Here is an 11,817-nt window from a genome sequence, read left to right as displayed (position 1 = left end):
TGGCCAGCTGGCCTCAGAGTCAGCAAACCCTGAATTCTGGTCCCATGTGCTGGTTGTGTTACCCTGGATAAGTTATGTCGCAGTGCCCCAGGTGACTGTCTGAGACTCTGAGTGACAGAACAGATTCTAACCTGCATCAGTGGAAGGGGTTTCCTTGCAGGTTCCCTACACCAATAAAATCATAGGACCAGGTAAAGAAGAAGGAGACAGAGATGAAGAAGGAGACAGAGATGGAGAAGGAGGAAGAGGATGGAGGAGGAGGGGAAGGAGGGGAAGGAGGAGAGGAAAGAGAAGAGAAAGGAGGAGGAGATGGAGAAGAAGGAGAAAGAAGAGGAAAGAGGAGAAGAAGGAAGAGGAAGGAAGAGGAGAAGGAGGAGGAGAGGAAAGAGAAGAGGAAGGAGGAAGCAATGAAGAAGAAAGAGAAGGAGAAAGAAGAGGAAAGAGGAGAAGGAAGAGGAGGAGGAGAGGAAAGAGAAGGGGAAGGAGAAGGAAGAAGAAAGACAGAGACGGAAGAGAAAGAGGAGGAGGAGAGGAAAGAGAAGAGGAAGGAGAAAGAAGAGATGGAGGAGAAGGAAGAGGAAAGAGGAGGAGGAGATGGAAAGAAGGAGAAGGAAGAGGAAAGAAGAGGAGGAGAGAAAGGAGAAAAAGGGAGGAGGAGAGGAAGGAGGAGGATGATGAGGAGGAGGACAAGGAGAGCTAGCATTTATATGGTACTTTAAGGTTTGCAAAGCCCACTATGTTTATTAATGTCATTTGATCCTCACAACAACCTTGTAAGATCAGTACTCTTATTATCCCCATTTTACAAATGAGGAAAATGAGTTTGAAAGAGGTTAAGTGACTGGCCCCAGATCACAAAGCTAATACATTTCTGAGGCAGAATTTGAACTCAAGCCTAAGTCCAATACTTAACACAATAATAATAATAAGCACTTTAAGGTTTGCAAAACACTTTTAGATTTGTTCTCTGATTGGATCCCCCACCCCTACCCCACAGCCTTGAAAGATTGGTGTTATTATTATCTCCATTTTACGGATCAGGAAATTGAGTCTGGGAGAGGATGACTTGCCCAGCGTCCTACAGCTAGCAAGGGTCTAAGGCAAGATTTGAACTCAGGTCTTCCTGAATCCAAAGGAGAAAATGAACATACAAGTACTTTAGGAATTATCAAATGGTATACAAGGTATTCTCATCTTTCTTTTTTTTTTTCCATTTTGCATGGCATAAGATAACAGGAAGCATGGTGTGGTGTACAGTTAGGGACACTTGGGATTTAAATTTGTCTCTTATGTGTGACCATAGACAAGTCATTTGAATATGACACATCTCTAATGATTATAAATGGTGTGAGGAGTTTCAACATCAGGAGTTTCCTGTGCTAGTAGCATCTCAGGGCCATACAAAGCACAATCCTATGGGCAGAAAACAATAAAAGCTAAGATATACAGCACGGACTCTGTGCCAGGGACTGCTCTAAGCTCTTTACAATATTTCATTTGATCTTCACAACAGCCATGGGAGGGAGGTCCTATCATAATCCTGGTTTATAGATGGGGAAACTGAGTCAAACAAAGGGTAAGTGCCTTGCCCAGGATCACACAGCCAATTATCGTTTGAGGCTGCATTTGAACTCAGCTCTTCCTGATTTCGAGTCCCGCACACTATCTACTTCGCCAATTAGCTTCCCACAAATGACCTTCACAAAAGAAATTGGGAAAATTTTCAAAATGCGAGGTAAGCTCCCAACTACAGGGGTGGGGAACCTGTCTATCTCCCCTCTCCCATCTTCCTGCTTGAAAAAGACCCAAGGACGCAGGCTACCAAACAGGCCCCATTGCATTTCGGAATAGCATAATCCAGCCAGCAAGGTATGGTTCTTGACTTGGCAGAGAAAAGGGCGAGTCTGGTTTAGAAGGAGAGGAAAAGCTTTGTCTGTGTCTGCTGATTCATGAAGGAAGGAGATGAGGGAGGGGGAAGAAGGACAGTGCAATGGAATCCTAGGAAGTGAAGGAGCTTGTACCAGAATCATTCTGAGAGGATATGGAACAGATTTATACTCATGTTTATTCATGATAATGAAATAGCTGTCCCCAGATAGGCATTTTAATTTGGGAGAAAGCTGCAAGGAAATATGTGCAATCATGGAGAAGGTAGATATTTTTTCAAAAAAAAAATTAAATAAAATCAGTTTAATCCTGCCTGGAACATGATTCATTCTTTTGGAGCGAGAAGTGGTATGAGATAGTGTCCAAAGGCAATTTTCTTTTTTTTTTCTTGGACATGAAAGAACTTTTTCCTTAATCAGAATAACAAGCAGGCTTGGTGAACTATGGAAACACCTATGTGGTGTTAAGAAATTTTATCTGCCCCCATTACTTCCCTCTGCCTGCAGACCTACCACTAGGCCTGACATTTAAACCATCAGTATAGTAACTCCTTTGGGTTAAGGCGTTGTCTTCAGAAAGCTTCCACCACCATGCCTCTCTGCTATCTGGGAGGGGCAGTATATTAGGAAGTTAGCCTGTCAGGCTATTTGGCTATCTAGCAAAGGGTAGGGTTCTGAATGAGTGGAACACGGGACAGACACATTTTGCTAGAGGAAAAGGACCTGGCTTACTGGGAAGGCAGAACTCAATAGGGCACCATTGAATCAGAGATGTAGGGAGCAGCATTGAGGCTACAAGTTACCTTTGGGGGCACAAGATGAGGATAGAGCTATGTGACTCAGGCCTGTCTCCTTCCAGTTTTGCTCCTTAAATTTTATCCACTTTACACATTAGCTTAGGGCTATCCCTGAAGGACTCTATGATTCTAATGAGAAACGTTTTTCTTTTTTCCTTTTTGGATTTTACCAGAAACCAGATTTTCCCTCTGTAATTTTAAAGTGCCATTAAAAACAGACAAAGGTGACTTTAGGCAAGTCCCTTAACCCCAATTGCTCTCCAAAAAGCAAAAAACAAAAACAAAAAAAACAAACAAAGGTAAATGCTTGTTGATTGAAATTTTAGCTCTTTACAGAGTCTTGTCACAAGGGGCTTAACAGCCATTACCCATTTCTTTGACTATCCTGTTACCCAGAAATCTAACTTGTTATACTGATGCTGAGAGGATGGCAAAGTATAAATTAACGCAATGATCTCCCATTTTGAACCTGGCTTTTCAACAGGGCTGGAGGTGGTGATAAGGTTAAACCATCTCCCCAAGCTTATGTTAGTCACCTTCAGTTTTCCAAGTCTCAGTTAGCATCCCTCCTGTGGAAAATTTTAAAGAGATACATCAATAGCAATGACCTTAGTTTTCACTACATCATGGGTACCAGATTACACTGAAATGCAGGAAAAACTGGCAGTCCTTACTGAAAGAAGGGAATTAGATTTTGTTGAATTAATCACACACCTTCTACCAACATTTCCCATTTGTTGTTGTTTTTCAGTTGTGTCTGACTCTTCATTGCCCCATTTGGAGTTTTCTTGGTAAAGATCTTGGCTCTATTTCCTTCTCTGGCTCATTTTACAGATGAGGAAACAAGTAGAGTTAAGTGACTTGCCCAGGATCACATAGCCAGTAGGTGTCTGAAGACAGATTTGAAGTCATGAAGATGAGGCTTCCTGACTTTGTGCCTGGTGCCCTATACACCATACCGCTGCCCACATTTCCTGTTGGGTATAGATTATCACATGTTCTTTAGAATGCTATTCCATTCTATATCCCATGCCTTTCTTAATCCAAATTGTTTACATTAGCTTTTCTGGCTGCCATGTCATACTTATCATAAGATGATTATTCTAGAGTTGTAAGGGAACTTACAGATCATTCAGTCTGTCCCCTTCATATTTTACAAATGGGGAAACTGAAGCCATGAAAGATGAAGTGATTTGGCTAATGTCACACAAGTAGTAAGTAACAGAGTGGGGATTCAACTTTAGTTCCTATGACTCCAAATTTACTGCTTTCATATTGGTGCATATGGAACTTCCAGTCCACTGAAACCCTCAAATAGCTTTCATTTCTACTTTTGCCTAGTATTACTACTCGCATACAATTGATTTTTTGAGCCCAAATGTAGGAATTGACATTTATCCCCAGTAAATTTCATCTTATTAGATTCAGCCCACCATTCCATCCTGTTGAGATCTTTTTGGGTCCTCAAATATGTTGCTCAGTATTTGCTATCCCTTTCAGCTTCATGTCATCTCCATGTGCTATACACGCCATATATGCATTCCTGCATGTTAGTGATAAAATTATTAGCAACAGCTCAGAGCTAAGGACAGGTTCCTGTAGTACTCTACGGAAGACCTTCTTTCAATTTAACATTGACACTCTGGGTCTAGTCATTCAACAGTTCCAATTTCACATCCTACAATTTGAAAGTTTTTAAAGGGTAGAAATAGATGACAAATATCGATTTTTTTTTCAGAATTGAATTGGTGACAATTAACCTAGAATAAATAAAACTGTAGAAATGTCACTTTTAGACTATCCTAATTCAGTATTTTTGTGGTGTTCTAAATGACTTGAAAATGTTTTCTTAGGTCATAGGACCATAGATTCAGAGCTGGAAGGGACCTTAGAGTGCATCTAATCCAACCACCTCATTTTATAGATGAGGAATCTTCAGTTCGGAAAAGATAAAATGGCCCAAGATATCAATCCAGGTCATAAGAGCTGGGTTTTGAACCCATGTATTTTGACTCTGAATGTCGGGCTTTTTCCACTGTCCCACACTGCGGTGGCTACGCTCAGCAAGACCTCCCGTAGGCTCCTGAGTAATTCTCACAAAATGTCTGAAATTCACAAGGGTCTTCGGTTAAACATATTGATGCCCTAATCATTAAACCTATACCTGCAGATTACATATATGTGTATATGTTACATATTTAGATCCCCTGCCCAACATTTCATCCCTTTTCTAATCCTCTGTCTGTCCTTCCACTGGTAGAAAGTTTGGTGGAGGATAGACTGAGTGTCAAACCACCACCATTTCTCTCATCAACTCCAAAAAATTAACATCACTGATCTAGAGGGATATATTGATATGTATTGATATGATATGTTTATATATACATATGTTACATATATGTATGTGTATATATATATAATGTATCTAGTAAGAGCTATTAGTCTTTTGAGTGACATAATTCTTAACTTGACCTCAAAGAATGCCAAAGTTATATACTATTAGATAAAAGATACCCACTGGTCCCATTCCTTTTATGACAGATATCCTTATCACAATAGATATTTTGAGTTTATATCTTATACCTTTAAATCTTTTTCCTCCAAGTTCAAGATCATCTTAATCCCTCAAGAAGATGCGATCATCTCATCTAAGTTTTTCTTTCAGGTCAGTGTAAGTGGCATAGTGAATAGAGTGCTGGGCCTGGAGTCAGGAAGACTCATCTTCCTGAGTTCAAATATGGCCTCAGAAACTTACTAGCTGTGTGACCATGGGCAAGTCACATAAACCTATTTGCCTCAGTTTCCTCATCTGTAAAATGATCTGAGACGGAAATGCAAACCATTCCAGTATCTTTGCCATGAAAACCCCAAATGGAATTACAAAGAGTCAGATACAACTGAAAACAATTTAACAACCTACTCAAAGCCTTTCGTTGCTATGGATTCCAGTAGGAACATCCATAATGGAAGAACATGAGTCTAAGAAATCCTAGGATTAACTTGTAATTATTTGAGGAATGGGGATGATGTAAGGACATTACCAGTCCCCCCCCCGAAAGAAGATGGATGAATTTATACCAATGTGTAGAATGTTTCTGGATGTGGAGATCTAAGATATCAATATACCCATCTAGATCACTGATGTTAATTTTTTGGAATTGATGAGAGAAAGAAAGAAAAGGGAGTCTAACTGTGTGCATCAATGACAGTCAAAGTGGGATAATTGGTGGTGGTTTGACACTAAGTCTATCCTCCACCAAACTTCCCACCAGTGGAAGCACAGAGGATTAGAAAAGGGATAAAATGTTGGGCAGGGGATCTTAAGAATGATCCAAAGGTGGCTGATGTTTTAAATATGGTAGCAGAAAGACATGGTGGCACACACTTATAGTCCCTACTCCTGGGAAGGCTAAAGCTAATGGATCATTTCATTAGGGTTAAAAGCAATCAGCTACCTGCACTAAGTCCTTTACCAATCTGGTATTCCTTTGGAAGAGACGGTGGGGGTGGGGACAATAGGGGAATCAGGCTGCCTAAAGAGGGTCAAACTAACCAGAAATAGAGTGGATCAAAGCCAAAGCTTCCTTGCTGTTCAGCAATGTGGTGAGGCATTGAATGGTGGCTGCACTTCCATTCTGGGTGAGACGGGAAGGTTCTGTTTCAAAAACTAAACAAAATAAAAGACACAATATGGTGCCTTTTTCCTTGGATAAAGAACAAAGGTGGGTGACCCATGATCGATGGTTGGCTCCTGAGAGGTGGTCATACTGGTTCATGGATTAACTGTATCTAAAATAAACTAGTGTCTTGGTGTTCTCTGTAATTCTTGGATTGCTTATCATTCTGTTCATACTTTGATTAATTATAGTTGCAAGCCTTGCCTGGCCTCCTTGGAAAGCTCCATGGTGTTATTTATGTTCAATGAATTCTTACTAATGGTGGTGTAATTCATATAAAGGCTTAGTAGATGACCTTGGAAGTTCTTTCTAGCTTTAAGATTCTTCAGTTCAATTATATTTCTTTCAGAGTGTCTCTAACACTTCACCATTATTTTCTTTTTTTAATTAAAATAATTTTTAAAGGTTAAGTAGTTATTTTTTCTACCTCCCATGCTCCCTATACTGAAAAAGAAAAAAAAAGAAAAGAGAGTATTCTTGTAATAAATATGCAGTCAAGTAAAATAGTTTCTCACATTGGCCATGTCCAAAAAAATGTATGTTTCATTCTACACCTTGAATCTATTACCTCTCTGCCAGGAAATGGGTAACATTCTTCCTTATTGGTCCTCAAGAATTGTCCTTCCTTTTCTATTCCCATTGCTGCCATACTCAGTCAATAAGCATTTGTTAAGCACCTACTATGTGCTAGGCAATGTGGTAAAGTCTACAGATACAAAAAAGGTAAAAGTCCTTGTTCTAAAAAAATTCACAGTCCAAAGTGGGGAGGGGGAATAAAAGGAAAAAATCAGTACAATCAATCAATACATTGAAAAAAGTCCTAACACTTGTGCAATGTGCAAACTGGCCCTGAAGTCTCGAATGTGAATGTGCGTAGATCCTTCAGTAAATGTCAGTGGTTATTATTATTTATGGTTCTTATAGTGATTTCATTAATATAGGGAATTCCCTATGTGGAAACTATATCAATGCAGATCAGTAATTCACCTACAATTTAAAGTGTCAGAGAATTATCTTAAGGCACTGTGAAGTTAAGTGATTTGCCTATGGCCACATAGCTGGTATGTCTCAGAGGCAGGATTTGAACCCCCATCCACTATGCTATGCTAGATAGAGATAGAGAGATAGAGTGGTGGGGTTGAGAGAGAGAGAGTGCTGGGCCTGGAGTCAGGAAGACTCATCTTCACGAGTTCAAATCTGACCTCAGACACTTACTAGCTGTGTGACCCTGGGCGAGTCATTTAACCTTGAGCTGGAGAAGGAAATGGCAAATCACTCTAGGATCTTTGCCAAGAAAACCCCAAATGGGGAAATAAAGAGTCAAACATGACTGAAATGACTGAATAACTATGTGTATGTGTGTATACACATATAAATATACACATGTGGATAGATAGATATACACATATATGTCACCTTTTCTACTAGATCATAAGCTCCTTGAGGACAGCAAGAGTGCACTGCATTTCTTCATTACCCTCCCCACACTGAGCACAAGTGGTAGGGATTTAATAAATATTCGCCATATGAGGAGACCATACTTCATCTGACCATTTTAACATCTGGATCCAATAACATCTGGAGAATGTAGTTTTATGGCCTTCAGAATAGATGCTGAAAAAGGACTAGTGCCTTGTTTGCTCTTTAAAGGCAGCAAAACAGAAGCCTTAATAGCATTTTATATGAATATGTATTCAACTTATTAGACAGGAAGGCATTTCTGTAGGTTCATAATTCAGTTTTATCAGGTGATGTTTCCTCATCGACAGAGTTCAATATTAAAAGTTATAAATAAAGTCTTTACAGAACAAAACATCTTAAGGGGGCATTCGTGTTTTTGAATTTCCTTGCAGAAACGGGGCCACAATGTAATAATTGCATATTAGGCAAAGGGGAGATGGAAGGTAACACAGAGGGGAATGACTAGGCCCTGAGGCTGGCACTTGGCAGCATTTGGGAGGCCTGGGGAGTCAGCACAAGGTGCCTTTCTAGCCAAGGCCAGGTCTTCAACATAAATGACCTGATTATTATTGCTGTCCTCACCTTGCACACACACCCTTTCCCTGTAGAGCCTCCACTGCTTTTCCCAAGAAGGTGGGTTCTGGCCTTTTGAATCCTTCAGTAGTAATAAGAAATGTCCAATTGCAGCTGCAGGAGTGATGACAGAGAGATGGGAGTGGGAGGAAGCAGAGGAGCCAGGTTTCCTGAGTTAAAGAAAAGCAGAGAATTGAGGTAATTAACAGAGGTGGTGCAGTCAGAAAGGGGATTGGGCCTCAATGACCTAGCTTGATCATGCTGTGGGAATGTCTACTGAAGTGGCCTAAATTAGCCAAACAGCCTTCCCTTCTCCAGATACTCACCTTGTCTTCTACTTGCTTTAGACTGGGCTAGTTAACAAACCTAGAGACCTAGGAGAGTCTCCCCTAGCTCAAGGGAACCAACCTGTGGCTCTGCAGAAAAGCCTTTCATGCAGAGGAAAGAAAAAGGAGTTGACTTCCTTCTGGGAGAATTCAGACCTCTGAGAGAAATGGCAACTCAAGATTCCAGGTAGGGAAGGGGAGGGCTGAACACAGAACTTCCTTTCTTCACACACAGCACTGAAGGGGATAAGAAATCAACCTGGAAAGGAGCTTCTCTGAGGGCAAACAAAGAGTCAGTTGCTCTGATAGGAAATTGTGAGGCAACATTATGGCACAGTGGTTAGAGAAAGGGACCTGGAGCCTGGCTATGCCTGAGTTTAAATCTGGCCTTGATAACTGCCTATTTTATGACTAATCTAGTCCCTGAACCACTTTGGTCTGAGTATCTTCACCCATGAGTTGGAATTTGGGAGGGAGGAAGAGGGGGTTGGACCAAATGGCCTCCAAGGTATCTTCCAGTCCTATGTTTATGATCACCTTTGGGCACTCCTGGATCCCTGGATCCTCATTTTGTAGGCAAAGACTCCAACATAGAGATTTTTGAAGCCATAGAAATAATACATCCTGAATTTCTTGAGTCAGATCTTCCCTGTAAGTTGCTCATTCCCTTGGGATCTTAGGGCCCTGTGGTAGATTTTTGTTTTCTGCTATCTCTAGGCCCCAGGGGTTCTATTTTGTAACCTGTTGTTCCAATGCATGGGATAAATGATTCCAAACTTTTTCATGCTTTAAGACGCTCAATATTTTATAGTACATGGTGGCTAAGGAGGGGAGGGTCCTAGGGACCTGGGGTGATTAAAAATTGGTGTCAGGGTAGGAGAAAGAAATTAAAGGAGGGATACCAGAAGAAATAAACAGTGACCCACTGACAATTTTTGCTATATACTGGAGTGGTGGGACTCAGTGATTGGAAAATATTGCCCTAAGGAAGAAAGAGTTAATGCAGTCTATTACCAGGAATAGTCCTAGATCCTGAAGCAAGTAGGAGTTAAGAGTTTGACTTGAGTAAATTATATCAAGGTTTGTAGGTGGTCCAGAAGGACATCCAAATATATTGGAAGGATGCAGGTCATTATGTGAGTAGGAGAGAATCATCAATATGAATAACTCACAATGTGTAATTGCCTACTTAGACTTACACCCCAGGAGTGGGGCTATAAATCCTTTACTCTGGGAGCTCCTGACTCTGTTACCCTTAAGTGCCTGGATTCTGGAAGGGGTGGGTAATGCAGAGTCTTACGGCTCTGAGTAACTTCTGCCCCAATTTCCCTAAGTGTTTAACCATGCCCACACACGTATGTTGAACATAATCTACAATCCACAAGGGGACTGACGATGGCATATCATTTCCTGGGCTGAATGTCTTGCCGCTGGCAGAACATCAGCTATTTCCTCATGAATGAGTCGTTTGGGTCTTCATGGCATCACTGAGATGTCTTTGCAGAAGCTTTTATGCATCATTCAATCATAGGATTTAAAACTGGAAGGAAACTTAGAGATTAGATTGCAGTTTTCTCATTTCACAGATGAGGAAATTGAAGTCTAGAGAAGGAGGGAAAGTCATTTACCCCAGGACACAGATAGTAAAAAACACAGCCAGAACTTGAAGCCACATCTGTGCTTTCTTCTGAAATAGAAATTATGAGGAAACTCAGGAATCAAATGGTGAGTTGGCTGTTCTTTCTCCTAGGTACAGAGGTGGCAGCATCTATACTTCTTAAAATGACCATTTTATACTTAGGAAGAAATAACTAGCATCACAGGAATTAAGCCTAGAAGAGAACCTGGAGATGTCTAACTCCCCTCAGTTTACAGATGAGGCTATTAAGGCCCTGAGTGGTGAATCAGCTCATGCAGGGTTTCCCAGGTAAGCAAGTAACAAACTCTCAAGTCTTGTATTTGTCACTTATGATCAGTCTTATTGATATTCTTCTGCTATCTGCTACCTGGGTCTTCATGTTTTTGGAACAGTTTCCATCTTTGTATTTCTTTAAAACAAATTTTTACTGATGTCTTTTGTTGTTTACATCATCATAGCTTTCCCCAGTATCCCTTCCCCTCTCTACTAGAGAAATATAGTACTTTTGGGGGGGCGTAGTCAAGATGGCAGAGTAGAAACAGGACTTCTGTGTGGCTCTGGCTTCCATCTCCTCCAATTCATGTAAAAAATGACTTTAGAAAAACTTTGGAGCTACAGAACCCACAAAATGACACAGAGAAGCTAACCTCCTGCTGAGGACAGCCTGGCAGGCCAGCAGGAAGCAGCCAGCACAGCACTCTGGGAGCTGAGTCCAGCCCCGCATGAGCCGGAGGTTTTAGCATCAGAGTGGCCTGACCAGCCGCCAGCAGGAGAGACTTCAGATCACCAGCAGCTGTGGTATTTTCCAGAATTATCAACTGTAATGTAATACCAAGGAAAGGCAACTTCCCAAGGTTCAAAATACCAGCATAGGTGCTCTCCATTTTATTCAGTGACCAACCAAGAACAGAGAAGATCAAAACATGACATCATTCCAAATACAGCATTTACTAAATGTGATTAAATAATCTCCAAGGACTACCCCACCCCAGGACCTTCCAATCATTCAATCAATTACAAAGTCCCTGGCCTAAATACTTCTCCACCCCTAGGCTATACCTTCATTTGTCAATCACAGAGCACAAAAAGGTCAAAAGTTCCCCACCCTTGGATCTCAATTGAATCTACCCCAGAGTTATATCAAGTTTAAATACAGCACTTAATACCCAAATGGAGGTCTTTTCTTCATCTTGACACGAGGCAAGTTCTCAGCAATCTTAGTTCCTGGGGAGACAAGGCTTAACAAGGCCACAAGATACATTGCCAGTCCCTTCATTAATTCATCCTCTGTCTCTAGAACAGTCCTAGAACCCCTGAAAACATTAGCAAAACCCTCTCCCAGGATTTCTGTAAACATACAACAAGAAAATCCTTCTTCAGGGCTTCTGAACCAACAGAAAGGTTCCCAGACCCCTGCAACAACAGCACTGTCCTTCACCAGTGGACAGTATTCACTCT

Source organism: Petaurus breviceps, unplaced genomic scaffold, assembly GCF_028583685.1.
Source record: "Petaurus breviceps papuanus isolate PSGF00001 unplaced genomic scaffold, PetGlider_PUasm1.0 84, whole genome shotgun sequence".
In the NCBI taxonomy this organism is placed as follows: domain Eukaryota; kingdom Metazoa; phylum Chordata; class Mammalia; order Diprotodontia; family Petauridae; genus Petaurus; species Petaurus breviceps.
The sequence above is the reverse complement of the archived record's forward strand: the minus strand, read 5'-3'. Positions refer to the sequence as shown.